The sequence below is a fragment of the Carcharodon carcharias genome, chromosome 30 (genome assembly GCF_017639515.1).
Source record: "Carcharodon carcharias isolate sCarCar2 chromosome 30, sCarCar2.pri, whole genome shotgun sequence".
NCBI lineage: Eukaryota > Metazoa > Chordata > Chondrichthyes > Lamniformes > Lamnidae > Carcharodon > Carcharodon carcharias.
Genome location: NC_054496.1, coordinates 4,773,483 through 4,789,110, shown reverse-complemented (window position 1 = coordinate 4,789,110; position 15,628 = coordinate 4,773,483).

The following is a 15,628-nucleotide window of genomic DNA, read 5'->3' as shown; positions in this document are numbered from 1 at the left end:
AGGGAGTGGGTGGGTTGGGGACTGGGTGAAGATGGTGCAGGGAGTGGGTGGGGGACTGGGTGAAGATGGTGCAGGGAGTGGGTGGGGGACTGGGTGAAGATGGTACAGGGAGTGGGTGGGTGGGGACCTGCGTGAAGATGGTGCAGGGAGTGGTTGGGGGACTGGGTGAAGATGGTGCAGGGAGGGGGGTGGGGGATTGGGTGAAGATGGTTCAGGGAGTGGGTGGGGGACTGGGTTAAGATGGTGCAGGGTGTGGGTGGGGGACTGGGTGAAGAGGGTGCAGGGAGGTGGGTGGGGGAATGGGTGAAGATGGTACAGGGGACTGGGTGGGTGGGGGACTGGGTGAAGATGGTGCCAGGGAAAGTGGGTGGGTGGGGGACTGGATTGAAGATGGTGCAGGAGTGCGTGGGTGGGGGATGGGTGAAGATGGTTGCAGTGAGTGTGTGGGGGGATGGGTGGGTGAAGATGTGCAGGAGTGGTGGGTGGGGACTGGGTGAAGATGGTACAGGAGTGTGGTGGTGGGGACTGGGTGAAGATGGTGCAGGATGGGTGGGGACTGGGTGAAGATGGTGGTGGGATGGTGGGGACTGGGTGAAGATGGTGCAGGGAGTTGGTGGGGGACTGGTGAAGATGGTACAGGGGTGGGTGGGGACTGGTGAAGATGGTGCAGGGGAGTGGTGGGAGACAGCGTGAAGATGGTGCAGGGAGTGGGTGGGGGCGGACTGGGTGAAGATGGTTACAGGGAGTGGGTGGGGGGACTGGGTGAAGTTGGTGCAGGGAGTGGGTGGGGGACTGGGTGAAGATGGTGCAGGGAGTGGGTGGGGGGACTGGTGAAGATGGTGCAGGGAGTGGGTGGGGGGACTGGGTGAAGATGGTACAGGGAGTGGGTGGGGGACTGGGTGAAGATGGTGCAGGGAGTTGGGTGGGTGGGGACTGGGTGAAGATGGTGCAGGGAGTGGGTGGGGGACTGGGTGAAGATGGTGCAGGAGTGGGTGGGGGGACTGGGTGAAGATGGTGCAGGGATTGGGTGGGGGGACTGGGTGAAGATGGTTGCAGGGAGTGGGTGAGGGACTGGGTGAAGATGGTGCAGGGAGTGGGTGGGGGACTGGGTGAAGATGGTGCAGGGAGTGGGTGGGGGACTGGGTGAAGATGGTACAGGGAGTGGGTGGGTGGGGGACTGGGTGAAGATGGTAGCAGGGAGTGGGTGGGAGGGACTGGGTGAAGATGGTAGCAGGGAGTGGGGGTGGTGGACTGGGTGAAGATGGTAGCAGGAGTGTGGGTGGGGGGACTGGGTGAAGATGGTGCAGGGAGTGGGTGGGGGACTGGTGAAGATGGTGCAGGGAGTGGTGGGTGGGGGACTGGGTGAAGATGGTGCAGGGAGTGGGTGGGGGGGACTGGGTGAAGATGGTGCAGGGAGTGGGTGGGGGACTGGGTGAAGATGGTGCAGGGAGTGGGTGGGGGACTGGGTGAAGATGGTGCAGGGAGTGGGTGTGGGGACTGGGTGAAGATGGTACAGAGTGGTGGGGGGCCTGGGTGAATTGTACAGGAAGTGGGTGGGGGGACTGGTAAGAGATGTGCTGGGAGTGGCTGGCTACAGCTGAGATTGGTACCGGGAGTGGTGGGTGGGACTGGTGAAGGATGGTAACAAGGGAGTGGGTGGAGGACTGGGTGAAGATGGTACAGGGAGAGGGTGGCCGGACTTGGTGAAGATATACAGGGAGAGTGGTGGTGGGGGGACTTGGGAGAAGATGATGCAGGGGTGTGGGTGGGGGGACGGTGAAGTTGTGCAGGGATGGGTGGGTGGGGGGACTGGTGAAGATATGCTGTAGGAAGGGGTGGGTGATCTGTGTGAGATGGTGCAGGGAGTGGGTGGGTGGGGTGACTTGATGAAGATGGTGCCGGAGTGATGGGTGGGGGGATTGGTAAAGAGCATGCGAGGGAGTGGGTAGGGACGTGGGTGAAGATGTGCAAGGAGGGGGGTGGGGCCTGGGTTGAAGGATGGTGCAGGGAGTGGGTGGGTGGGGACTGGTGAAGATGGTGCAGGGAGTGGGTGGGGACTGGGTGAAGATGGTGCAGGGAGTGGGTGGGGGACTGGTGAAGATGGTGCAGGGAGTGGGGGGTGGGGACTGGGTGAAGATGGTGCAGGGAGTGGGTGGGGGACTGGGTGAAGATGGTACAGGGAGTGGGTGGGGGACTGGGTGAAGATGGTGCAGGAGTGGGTGGGTGGGACTGGGTGAAGATGGTGCAGGGAGTGGGTGGGGGGGGACTGGTGAAGATGGTGCAGGAGTGGGTGGGGGACTGGGTGAAGATGGTACAGGGAGTGGGTGGGTGGGGGACAGGTCGAAGATGGTGCAGGAAGTGGGTGGGGGATTGGGTGAAGATGGTACAGGGAGTGGTTGGGGGACAGGTCGAAGATGGTGCAGGAAGTGGTGGGGGTCTGGGTGAAGATGGTGCAGGGAGTGGGTGGGGGACTGGGTGAAGATGGTGCAGGAGTGGTGGTGGGGACTGGGTGTAGATGGTGCAGGAGTGGGTGGGGGACTGGGTGAAGATGGTGCAGGTGTGGGTGGGGGACTGGGTGAAGATGGTGCAGGGAGTGGGTGGGGGACTGGGTGAAGATGGTGCAGGGAGTGGTGGTGGGGACTGGGTGAAGATGGTGCAAGGAGTGGTGGGTGGGGGACTGGTGAAGATGGTGCAGGGAGTGGTGTGGGACTGGGTGAAGATGGCAGGGAGTGGGTGGGGACTGGTGAAGATGGTGCAGGGAGTGGTGGGTGGGGACTGGTGAAGATGGTACAGGGAGTGGTGGGGACTGGGTGAAGATGGTGCAGGGAGTGGGTGGGTGGGGACTGGGTGAAGATGGTGCAGGGAGTGGGTGGTGGGGGACTGGGTGAAGATGGTGCAGGAGTGGGTGGGGACTGGGTGAAGATGGTGCAGGGAGTGGGTGGGGGACTGGTGAAGATGGTGCAGGGAGTGGGGGGGACTGGTGAAGATGGTACAGGGAGTGGTGGGGACTGGGTGAAGATTGGCAGGGAGTGGGTGGGTGACTGGGTGAAGATGGTGCAGGGAGTGTGGTGGGGACTGGGTGAAGATGGTGCAGGGAGTGGTGGGTGGGACTGGGTGAAGATGGTGCAGGAGTGGTGTGTTGGAACTGGGTGAAGATGGTGCAGGGAGTGGGTGGGTTGGGACTGGTGAAATGGTGCAGGGAGTGGGTGGGGACTGGGTGAAGATGGTGCAGGGAGTGGTGGGGGACTGGTGAAGATGGTACAGGGAGTGGGTGTGGGACTGGTGAAGATGGTGCAGGGAGTGGGTGGGGACTGGTGAAGATGGTACAGGGGTGGGTGTGGGACTGGGTGAAGATGGTGCAGGGAGTGTGGTGACTGGGTGAAGATGGTGCAGGAGTGGGTGGGGACTGGGTGAAGATGGTGCAGGAGTGGGTGGGGACTGGTGAAGATGGTGCAGGGAGTGTGTTGGTGGGACTGGTGAAGATGGTGCAGGGAGTGGGTGGTGGACTGGTGAAGATGGTGCAGGAAGTGGGTGGGGACTGGGTGAAGATGGTGCAGGAGTGGTGGGTTGGAACTGGGTGAAGATGGTGCAGGGAGTGGGTGGTTAGGGAACTGGGTGAAGATGGAACAGGGAGTGGGTGGGTGGGGGACTGGTGAAGATGGTGCAGGAAGTGGGTGGGGGATTGCGTGAAGATGGTATAGGGAGTGTGTGGGGACTGGGTGAAGATGGTGCAGGGAGTGGGTGGGGGATTGCGTGAAGATGGTACAGGAGTGTGTGGGGACTGGGTGATGTTGGTGCTGGGAGTGGGTGGGGGACTGGGTGAAGATGGTGCAGGGAGTGGGTGGGGGGACTGGGTGAAGATGGTGCAGGAGTGGGTGGGGGACTGGGTGAAGATGGTGCAGGGAGTGGGTGTGGGAACTGGTGAAGATGGTGCAGGGAGTGGTGGGGGACTGGGAAGATGGTGCAGGAGTGGGTGGGGGACTGGGTGAAGATGGTGCAGGGAGTGGGTGGGGGACTGGGTGAAGATGGTGCAGGGAGTGGTGTGGGGGACTGGGTGAAGATGCGTACAGGTGAGTGGGGTGGGGACTGGGTGAAGATGGTAGCAGGGAGTGGGGGCTGGGGGACTGGGTGAAGATGGTGCAGGAGTGGTGGGGTGGAGGGTCTGGGTTGAAGATGGTGCAGGGAGTGGGTGGGGGACTGGGGGTGAAGATGGTGCAGGGAGTGGGTGGGTGGGGGTACTGGGTGAAGATGGTGACAGGAGTGTGGGTGGGGGACTGGGTGAAGATGTGCAGGGAGTGGGTGGGGGACTGGGTGAAGATTGGGCAGGGAGTTGGGTGGGGGACTGGGTGAAGATGGTGCCAGGGAGTGGGTGGGGGACTGGGTGAAGATGGTACAGGATGTGGGTGGGGACTTGGGTGAAGATCGTGCAGGGATTGGGTGGGGGGGACTGGGTGAAGATGGTGCAGGGAGTGGGTGGTGGACTGGGTGAAGATTGTACAGGAATGTGGGTGGGGGGACTGGGTGAAGATGGTCAGGGAGTGGGTGGGGGACTGGTGAAGATGGTGCAGGAGTGGGTGGGTGGGGGACTGGTGAAGATGGTGCAGGGAGTGGGTGGTGGGACTGGTGAAGATGGTGCAGGGAGTGGGTGGGACTGGGTGAAGATGGTGCAGGAGTGGTGGGGGACTGGTGAAGATGGTGCAGGGAGTGGGTGGGGGACTGGTGAAGATGGTGCAGGATGGGTGGGGGACTGGGTGAAGATGGTGCAGGAGTGGGTGGGGACTGGGTGAAGATGGTGCAGGGAGTGGGTGGGGAATGGGTGAAGATGGTGCAGGAGGAGGGTGGGGGACTGGGTGAAGATGGTGCAGGGAGTGGGTGGGGACTGGGTGAAGATGGTGCAGGGAGTGGTGGGGACTGGTGAAGATGGTGCAGGGAGTGGGTGGGGGACTGGGTGAAGATGGTACGGGAGTGGTGGGGGACTGGGTGAAGATGGTGCAGGGAGTGGGTGGGGACTGGGTGAAGATGGTGCAGGGAGTGGGTGGGGACTGGGTGAAGATGGTGCAGGGAGTGGGTGGTGGGGACTGGGTGAAGATGGTGCAGGGAGTGGGTGGGGACTGGGTGAAGATGGTGCAGAGATGGGTGGGTGGGTGGGGACTGGGTGAAGATGGTGCAGGGAGTGGGGGGACTGGGTGAAGATGGTGCAGGGAGTTGGGTGGGGGACTGGGTGAAGATGGTGCAGGGAGTGGGTGGGGACTGGGTGAAGATGGTGCAGGGAGTGGTGGGGGACTGGTGAAGATGGTGCAGGGTGTGTGGGTGGGGACTGGGTGAAGATGGTGCAGGGAGTGGTGGGGACTGGGTGAAGATGGTGCAGGGAGTGGTGGGGACTGGTGAAGATGGTGCAGGGAGTGGTGGGGACTGGGTGAAGATGGTGCAGGGAGTTGGTGGGGACTGGTGAAGATGGTGCAGGAGTGTGTGGGGGACTGGGTGAAGATGGTGCAGGGAGTGGGTGGGTGGGGACTGGGTGAAGATGGTGCAGGGAGTGGGTGGGGGACTGGGTGAAGATGGTGCAGGGAGTGGGTGGGGAGCTGGGTGAAGGATGGTACAGGGAGTGGGTGGGGGACTTGGGTGAAGATGGTAGCAGGGATGTGGGTGGGGGAACTGGGTGAAGATGGTGCAGGGACTGGGTGGGGGGACTGGGTGAAGATGGGGCAGGGAGTGGGTTGGGGGTCTGGTGAAGATGGTGCAGGGAGTGGGTGGGTGGGGGGACTGGGTGAAGATGGTAGCAGGAGTGGGTGGGTGGGACTGGGTGAAGATGGTGCAGGGAGTGGTGGGGGACTGGTTAAGATGCTGCAGGGAGTGGGTTGGGGGACTGGGTGAAGATGGTGCAGGAAGTGGGTGGGGGACTGGGTGAAGATGGTACAGGGAGTGGGTTGGTTTGCCTGGGTGAAGATGGTGCAGGGAGTGGGTGGGGGACTGGTGAAGATGGTGCAGGGAGTGGGGTGGGGGACTGGGTGAAGATGGTGCAGGGAGTGGGTGGGGCGACTGGGTGAAGATGGTACAGGGAGTGGGTGGGTGGGATGGGGTGAATAGATGGTAGCAGGGAGTGGTTGGGTTGGGGGACTGGGTGGAAGATGGTGCAAGGGAGTGGTGTGTGACTGTGTGAAGAATGGTGCAGGGAGTGGGGGTGGGGGAACTGGGTGAAGATGGTGCAGGGAGTGGGTGGGTGGGGGACTTGGGGAATAGATGGGAAGGGAGTGGCGTGAGGGGACTGGGTGAAGATGGTGCAGGGACGTCGGGTGGAGGGACTGGGTGAAGCTGGTACATGGGAGTGGGCTGGGGACTTGGGTGCAGTTGGTAGCAGGAGTGGGTGGGAGGGGAGTGGGTGAAGATGGTAGCAGGGAGTGGCTGGGGTGACTGGGGTGAAGATGGTACAGGGAGTGGGTGGTGGGACTGGGGAAGATGGTTGCAGGGAGTGGGTGGGGGAATGTGGTGAAGATGGTGCAGGGAGGTGGGCTGGGGGACGTGGTGAAGATGGTGCAGGGAGTGGGTCGGGGACTGGGTGAAGATGCTACAGGGAGTGTGTGGGTGGGGGACTGGGTGAAGATGGTGCAGGGATGGGTGGGTGGGGGGACTGGGTGAAGATGGTGCAGGGAGTGGTGGGGACTGGTGAAGATGGTGCAGGGAGTGTGTGGGGGGACTGGGTGAAGATGGTGCAGGGAGTGGGTTGGTGACTGGGTGAAGATGGTGCAGGGAGTGGGTGGGGACTGGGTGAAGATGGTGCAGGGTGTGGGTGGGGGACTGGTGAAGATGGTGCAGGGAGTGGTGGGGGACTGGGTGAAGATGGTGCAGGAGTGGGTGGGGGAGTGGGCGAAGATGGAACAGGGGGTGGGTGGGGGACTGGTGAAGATGGTGCAGGAAGTGGGTGGGGGATTGCGTGAAGATGGTATAGGGAGTGTGTGGGGACTGGGTGAAGTTGGTGCTGCGAGTGGGTGGGTGGGAGACTGCGTGAAGATGGTGCAGGGAGTGGGTGGGGGACTGGGTGAAGATGGTGCAGGGAGTGGGTGGGGACTGGGTGAAGATGGTGCAGGGAGTTGGTGGGGACTGGTGAAGATGGTGCGGGAGTGGGTGGGGACTGGGTGAAGATGGTGCAGGGAGTGGGTGGGGGACTGGGTGAAGATGGTGCAGGGTGGTGGGTGGGGACTGGGTGAAGATGGTGCAGGAGTGGGTGGGGACTGGGTGAAGATGGTGCAGGGAGTGGTGGGTGGGACACTGGGTGAAGATGGTGCAGGAGTGGGTGGGGCCTGGGTGAAGATGGTGCAGGGAGTGGGTGGGGGACTGGGTGAAGATGGTGCAGGGATTGGTTGGGGGACTGGGTGAAGATGGTGCAGGGAGTGGGTGGGGGACTGGGTGAAGATGGTGCAGGGATTGGTTGTGGTTTGGGTGAAGATGGTGCAGGGAGTGGGTGGGTGGTGGACTGGGTGAAGATGGTGCAGGGAGTGGGTGGGGAGACTGGGTGAAGATGGTGCAGGGAGTGGGTGGTGGGGACTGGGTGAAGATGGTGCAGGGAGTGGGTGGGGGACTGGGTGAAGATGGTGCAGGGAGTGGGTGGGTAGACTGGGTGAAGATGGTTGCAGGGAGGTGGGTTGGGGATGGGTGAAGCTTGGTGCAGGGAGTGGGTGGGGTGAGGGACTGGGTGAAAATGGTGTGGCAGGGTGTGGGTGAGGGGGCTGGGTGAAGATGGTGCAGGGGAGTGGTGGGGGAAGCTGGGTGAAGATGGTAGCAGGGTGGGTGGTGGGGTTCTGGGTGAAGATGTAGCAGGAAGTGTGTGGGGGGACTGGGTGAAAGATGGTGCAGGGAGTATGGGTGGGGGGACTGGTGAAGATGCGCCAGGGAGTGGTGGGTGGGGGACTGGGTGAAGATGGTACAGGGAGTGGGTGGGGGGACTGGGTGAAGATGGTGCAGGGTTGGGTGGGGGAGGCTGGGTGAAGATGGTGCAGGGAGTGGGTGTGGGTGACTGGGTGAAGATGTGCAAGAAGTGTGAGGGGGACTGGGTGAAGTATGGTGCAGGGAGTGGTGGGGCCGACTGGGTGAAGATGGTGCAGGGAGTGGGTGGGGACTGGGTGAAGATGGTGCGAGGGAGTGGTTGGGGAGACTGGGTGAAGATGGTACAGGGAGTGGGTGGTGGGTGGTCTGGGTGAGACGGGTGCAGGCAGTGGAGGGTCGGGGGACATGGGGAAGATGGTGCAGGGAGGGGGGGGGGACTGGGTGACAGATGGTAGCAGGGAGTGGTGGGTGGGGGAATGGTGAAGATGGTAGCAGGGAGTTGGTGGGGTGGGGGACTGGGTAGAGATGGTGGCAGGGACTGGGTGGGGGATTGGGGTGAAGATCGTACAGGGAGTAGGTGGGTTGGGGACTGGTTGGAAGATCGGTACACGGGAGTGGCTGGGGGACTGGGTGAAGAGTGGTAGCAGGGAGTGTGTGGGGGACTGGTTTGGAGTTGGTAGCAGGAGGTGTGTGAGGGGGACGGCGTGAAGATGGTAGCAGGGAGTGGGTGGGTGTGGGGGACTGGGTGGAAGATGGTAGCAGGTAGTGGGTGGGGGGGACTGGGTGAAGATGGTGCAGGGGAGTGGGTGGGGGGACTGGGTGAAGATGGTGCAGGGATGTGGGTGGGGGACTGGGTGAAGATGGTGCAGGGAGTGGTGGTGGGGGACTGGGTGAAGATGTGCAGGGAGTGGGTGGGGTGGGGGACTGGGTGAAGATGGTACAGGGAGTGGGTGGGTGGGGGGACTGGGTGAAGATGGTGCAGGGAGTGGGATGGGGGACTGGTGAAGATGGTGCAGGGAGGTGGTGGGGACTGGGTGAAGATGGTTCAGGGAGTTGGTGGGGAGACTGGGGTGAAGATGGTCAGTGTGTTGGGTGGGGGACTGGTGAAGATGGTGCAGGGAGTGGGTGGGGTGGGGGACTGGGTGAAGATGGTGCAGGCGAGTGGGTGGGGGACTGGTGAAGATGGTGACAGGGAGTGGTGGGTGGGGGACTGGGTGAAATAGGTGCAGGAGTGGGTGGGGTGACTGGAGTGAAGGATGGGGTGCAGGGATTGGTGGGGACTGTGTTGAAGATGGGTGCAGGGAGTGTGGTGGGGACTGGGTGAAGATGGTGCAGGGAGTGGGGTAGGTGGGGAACTGGGTGAAGATGGTGCAGGGAGGTGGGTGGGGGACTGGGTGAAGATGGTACAGGGAGTGGGTGGGGGACTGGGTGAAGATGGTGCAGGGAGTGGTGGGTGGGGGACTGGGTGAAGATGGTGCAGGGAGTGTGTGGGGGACTGGGTGAAGATGGTGCAGGAAGTGGGTGGGGGGACTGGGTGAAGATGGTGCAGGGAGTGGGTGGGTGGGTGACTGGGTGAAGATGGTGCAGGGAGTGGGTGGTGGGGGACTGGGTGAAGATGGTGCAGGGAGTGGGTGGGGGACTGGGTGAAGATGGTGCAGGGAGTGGGTGGGGGACTGGGTGAAGATGGTGCAGGGAGTGGGTGGGTGGACTGGGTGAAGATGGTGCAGGGAGTGGGTGGGGGACTGGGTGAAGATGGTGCAGGGAGTGGGTGGGGGACTGGGTGAAGATGGTGCAGGGAGTGGGTGGGGGACTGGGTGAAGATGGTGCAGGGAGTGGGTGGGGGACTGGGTGAAGATGGTGCAGGGAGTGGGTGGGTGGGGGACTGGGTGAAGATGGTGCAGGGAGTGGGTGGGGTGGACTGGGTGAAGATGGTGCAAGTAGTGGGTGGGTTGGGGACTGGGTAAGGATGTGTGCAGGGAGTGGGTGGGGGGGACTGGGTGAAGATGGTGCAGCAAGTGGGTGGGGACTTGGTGAAGATGGTGCAGGGAGGTGCTGGTGGGGGACTGGGCTGAAGATGGTACATGGGAGGTGGGTGGGGGGACTGGGGTGAAGATGGTGCAGGGAGTGGCGTGGGGTGACTGGGTGAAGATGTGCAGGGAGTGAGGGTGGGGGACTGGGTGAAGATGGTGCAGGGGAGGTGGGTGGGGGACTGGGTGAAGATGGTGCAGGGTGTGGTGGGGACTGGTGAAGATGGTGCAGGGAGTGGGTGGGGGACTGGGTGAAGATGGTGCAGGGAGTGGGTGGGGACTGGGTGAAGATGGTACAGGAGTGGGTGGGGGACTGGGTGAAGATGGGTGCAGGGAGTGGGTGGGGGACTGGGTGAAGATGGTGCAGGAAGTGGAGTGGGTGGGGGACTGGGTGAAGATGGTGCAGGGAGTGGGTGGTAGTGGGGACTGGGTGAAGATGGTGCAGGGAGTGGGTGGGGGACTGGGTGAAGATGGTGCAGGGAGTGGGTGAGGGGATCTGGTGAAGATGGTGCAGGGAGTGGGTGGGGGACTGGATGAAGATGGTTCGCAGGAGTGGGTGGGGGACTGGGTGAAGATGGTACAGGAGTGGGTGGGGGGACTGGGTGAAGATGGTGCAGGGAGTGGGAGGGTGAGTGGTGAAATGGTGCAGGGAGTGGGTGGGGGACCTGGGTGAAGATGGTGCAGGGAGTGGGATGGGGGACTGGGTGAAGATGGTGCAGGGAGTGTGTGGGGACTGGGTGAAGATGGTGCTGGGAGTGGGTGGGGACTGGGTGAAGATGGTGCAGGGAGTGGGTGGGGGACTGGGTGAAGATGGTGCAGGGAGTGGGTGGGGGGACTGGGTGAAGATGGTGCAGGGAGGGGTGGGGACTGCTGAAGAATGGTTGCAGGGAGTGGGTGGGTGGGTACTGGGTGAACATGGTGCCAGGAGTGGGAGGTGGGGGACTGGGTGAAGATGGTCAGGGAGTGGGTGGGTCGGGACATTGGGTGAAGATGGGGCAGGGAGTTGGGGTGGGGGAATGGGTGAACATGGTGCAGGGAGTGGGTGGGTGTGGGACGGGGTGAAGATGGGTACAGGGAGTGGTGGTGGACTGGGTTGAAGATGGCGCAGGGCTTCGTTGGGTTGGGTGGGACGGGTGTAGATCGACAGGGAGTGGGGTGGTGGGGGACTGGGTGAAGCCTGGTACAGGAGTGGGTGGGGACTGGGTGAAGATGGTGCAGGGAGTGGGTGGGGACCTGGGTGAAGATAGGTGCAGGGGGGAGTGGGTGGGGGACTGGGTGAAGATGGGACAGGGGAGTGGGTGGGGTGACTGGGTGAGATTGGGGCAGGGAGTGGGTGGGGGACTGGGTGAAGATGGTGCAGGAAGTGGGTGGGTGGGGGACTGGGTGAAGATGGTGCAGGGAGTGGGTGGGGGACTGTGTGAAGATGGTGCAGGGAGTGGGTGGGTGGGGGACTGGATGAAGATGGTGCAGGGAGTGGGTGGGTGGGGGATTGGGTGAAGATGGTGCAGGGAGTGGGTGGGGGACTGGGTGAAGATGGTGCAGGGAGTGGGTGGGTGGGGGACTGGGTGAAGATGGTGCAGGGAGTGGGTGGGTGACTGGGTGAAGATGGTACAGGGAGGTGGGTGGGGGACTGGGTGAAGATGGTGCAGGGAGTGGGTGGTGGGGATCTGGGTGAAGATGGTGCAGGGGTGGGTGGTGGGGGACTTGGGTGAAGATGGTTGCAGGAGTGGGTGGGGGGACTGGGTGAAGATTGGTGCAGGGAGTGGGTGGGGGACGGGTGAAGATGGTGCAGGAGTGGGGTGGGTACTGGGTGAAGATGGTGCAGGGAGTGGTGTGGGGGACTGGGTGAAGATGGTGCAGGGAGTGGGTGGGTGGGGGACTGGGTGAAGATGGTGCAGGGAGTGGGTGGGGGACTGGGTGAAGATGGTGCAGGGAGTGGGGGTGGGGGACTGGGTGAAGATGGTGCAGGGAGTGGGTGGGGGACTGGGTGAAGATGGTGCAGGGAGTGGGTGGGTGACTGGGTGAAGATGGTGCAGGGAGTGGGTGGGGACTGGGTGAAGATGGTGCAGGGAGTGGGTGGGGGACTGGGTGAAGATGGTGCAGGGAGTGGGTGGGGACTGGGTGAAGATGGTGCAGGGAGTGGGTGGGGGACTGGGTGAAGATGGTGCAGGGAGTGGGTGGGGGACTGGGTGAAGATGGTGCAGGGAGTGGGTGGGGGACTGGGTGAAGATGGTGCAGGGAGTGGGTGGGTGGGGGACTGGGTGAAGATGGTGCAGGGAGTGGGTGGGGGACTGGGTGAAGATGGTGCAGGGAGGGGGTGGGGGACTGGGTGAAGATGGTAACGGTAGTGTGTGAGGGACTGGGTGAAGATGGTGCAGGGAGTGGATTGGTGGGGGACTGGGTGAAGATGGTGCAGGGAGTGGGTGGGTGACTGGGTGAAGATGGTGCAGGGAGGGTGGGGATTGGGTGAAGATGGTGCAGGGGTGTGGTGGGGGACTGGGTGATGATGGTGCAGGGAGTGGGTGGGTGACTGGGTGAAGATGGTGCAGGGAGTGGGTGTGGGACTGGGTGAAGATGGTGCAGGGAGTGGCTGGGGGACTGGTGAAGATGGTGCAGGGAGTGGGTGGGGACTGGTGAAGATGGTGCAGGGAGTGGGTGGGGACTGGGTGAAGATGGTGCAGGAGTGGTGGTGGGGGACTGGGTGAAGATGGTGCAGGGAGTGGGTGGGACTGCGTGAAGATGGTGCAGGGAGTGGGTGGGGGACTTGGTGAAGATGGTGCAGGGAGTGGGTGGGGGACTGGGTGAAGATGTTGCAGGGAGTGGGTGGGGGACTGGGTGAAGATGGTGCAGGGAGTGGGTGGTGGGACTGGGTGAAGATGGTGCAGGGATGGGTGGGGGACTGGGTGAAGATGGTGCAGGGAGTGGGTGGGGGGACTGGAGTGAAGAGGTCAGGGAAGTGGGTGTGTGGTGGGACTGGGTGTGAAGATGGTGCAGGGAGTGGGTGGGTGGGGGACTGGGTGAAGATGGTGCAGGGAAGGGTGGGTGGGGACTGGGTGAAGATGGTGCAGGGAGTGGGTGGGTGGGGGACTGGGTGAAGAAGGTGCAGGGAGTGGGTGGGTGGGGACTGGGTGAAGATGGTCAGGGGGTGGGTGGGGGACTGGGTGAAGATGGTGCAGGAAGTGAGTGGGGGTCTGGGTGAAGATGGAGCAGGGAGTTGGTGGGGTCTGGGTGAAGATGGTCAGGGAGTGGGTGGGGGGACTGGTGAAGATGGTGCAGGGAGTGGGTGGGGACTGGGTGAAGATGGTGCAGGGAGTGGGTGGGGGACTGGGTGAAGATGGTGCAGGGTGTGGGTGGGGGACGTGGGTGAAGATGGTGCAGGGTTGGGTGGGGACTGGGTGAAGATGGTGCAGGGAGTGGGTGGGGGACTGGTGAAGATGGTTGCAGGGAGTGGGTGGGTGGGGGACTGGGTGAAGATGGTGCAGAGAGTGGGTGGGGGTCTGGGTGAAGATGGTGCAGGGAGTGGGTGGGAGACTGCGTGAAGATGGTGCAGGAAGTGGGGTGGCGGACTGGGTGAAGATGGTGACAGGAGTGGGTGGGGACTGGTGAAGTTGGTGCAGGGTGTGGGTGGGGGAGTGGGTGAAGATGGTGCAGGGAGTGGGTGGGAGACTGGGTGAAGATGGTGCAGGGAATGGGTGGGTGGGTGGGGGACTGCGTGAAGATGGTGCAGGGAATGGGTGGGGGACTGGGTGAAGATGGTGCAGGGAGTAGGTGGGGAACTGTTTGAAGATGGTGCAGGGAGGTGGTGGGGGACTGGGTGAAGATCGTACAGGGAGTGGGCGTGTGGGGGACTGGGTGAAGATGGTGCAGGGAGTCGGTGGGGACTGGGTGAAGATGGTGCAGGGAGTGGGTTGGAGGGGGACTGGGTGAAGATGGTGCAGGGAGTGGGTGGGGGACTGGGTGAAGATGGTGCAGGGAGTGGGTGGGGGACTGGGTGAAGATGGTGCAGGGAGTGGTTGGGGAATTGGGTGAAGATGGTGCAGGGAGTGGGTGGGGGACTGGGTGTAGATGGTTCAGGGAGTGGGTGGGGAATTGGGTGAAGATGGTGCAGGGAGTGGGTGGTTTGGGAACTTGGTGAAGATGGTGCAGGGAGTGGGTGGTTGGGAAACTGGGTGAAGGTGGTGCAGGGAGTGGGTGGGGGACTGGGTGAAGATGGTGCAGGGAGTGGGGGTGGGGGACTGGGTGAAGATGGTGCAGGGAGTGGGGTGGGGGACTGGGTGAAGATGGTGCAGGGAGTGGGTGGGTGGGGGACTGGGTGAAGATGGTGCAGGGAGTGGGTGGGGGACTGGGTGAAGATGGTGCAGGGAGTGGGTGGGGGACTGGTTGAAGATGGTGCAGGGAGTGGGTGGGTGGGGGACTGGGTGAAGATGGTGCAGGGAGTGGTTGGAGACCTGGTGAAGATGGTAGCAGGTGATGTTGGTGGTGGGGGACTGCGTGAAGATGGTGCAGGGAGTGGGTGGGTGGGGACTGGTGAAGATGGTGCAGGGAGTGGGTGGGGGACTGGTGAGAGATGGTGCAGGAGTGGTGGTGGGGGACTGGTGAAGGATGGGTAGCAGGGAGTGGGTGTGTAGGGGGACTGGGTGAAGATGGTGCAGGGAGTGGGTGGTTGGGTGGGACTGTTGTGAAGATGGTGCAGGGAGTGGGTGGGGCACTGGGTGAAGATGGTCAGGAGTGGGTGGGTTGAGGGGACTGGTGAAGATGGTGCAGGGAGTGGGATGGGGACTGGGGCAAGATGGATGCAGGATGGTTGGGGTGGGGGAAGTGGGTGATGATGGTGGCAGGGTGTGGGTGGGGGACTGGGTGAAGATTGTGCAGGGAGTGGGTGGGGGACTGGGTTGAAGATGGTGCAGGGGAGTGGGTGGGGGACTGGGTGAAGATGGTGCAGTGAGTGGGTGGGGGACTGGGTGAAGATGGTGCAGGGAGTGGGTGGGTGGGGGACTGGGTGAAGATGGTGCAGGGAGTGGGTGGGTGGGGGACTGGGTGAAGATGGTACAGGGAGTGGGTGTGTGGGGGACTGGGTGAAGATGGTGCAGGGAGTCGGTGGGGGACTGGGTGAAGATGGTGCAGGGAGTGGTGGGGGACTGGGTGAAGTTGGTTCAGGGAGTGGGTGGTTGAGGGACTGGGTGAAGATGGTGCAGGGAGTGGGTGGGGGACTGTGTGAAGATGGTGCAGGGAATGGGTGGGTGGGGGTCTGGGTGAAGATGGTGCAGGGAGTGGGTGGGTGGGGGACTGGGTGAAGATGGTGCAGGGAGTGGGTGGGGGACTGGGTGAAGATGGTGCAGGGAGTGGGTGGGTGGGGGACAGGGTGAAGATGGTACAGGGAGTCGGTGGGGGACTGGGGTGAAGATGGTGCAGGGAGTGGGTGGGGGGATTGGGTGAAGATGGTGCAGGGAGTGGGTGGGGGACTGGGTGAAGATGGTGCAGGGCTGGGTGGGTGGGGGACTGGGTGAAGATGGTGCAGCGAGTGGGTGGGGTACTGGGTGAAGATGGTGCAGGGAGTGGTTGGGTGGGGGAGTGGGTGAAGATGGTGCAGGGTGTGGGTGGGTGGGGTACTGGGTGAAGATGGTGCAGGGAGTGGGTGGGGGACTGGGTGAACATGGTGCAGGGAATGGGGTGGTGGGGGAGTGGGTGAAGATGGTGCAGGGAGAGGGTGGGGGAATGGGTGAAGATGGTGCAGCGCTGGGTGGGTGGGGGACTGGGTGAAGATGGTGCAGGGAGTGGGT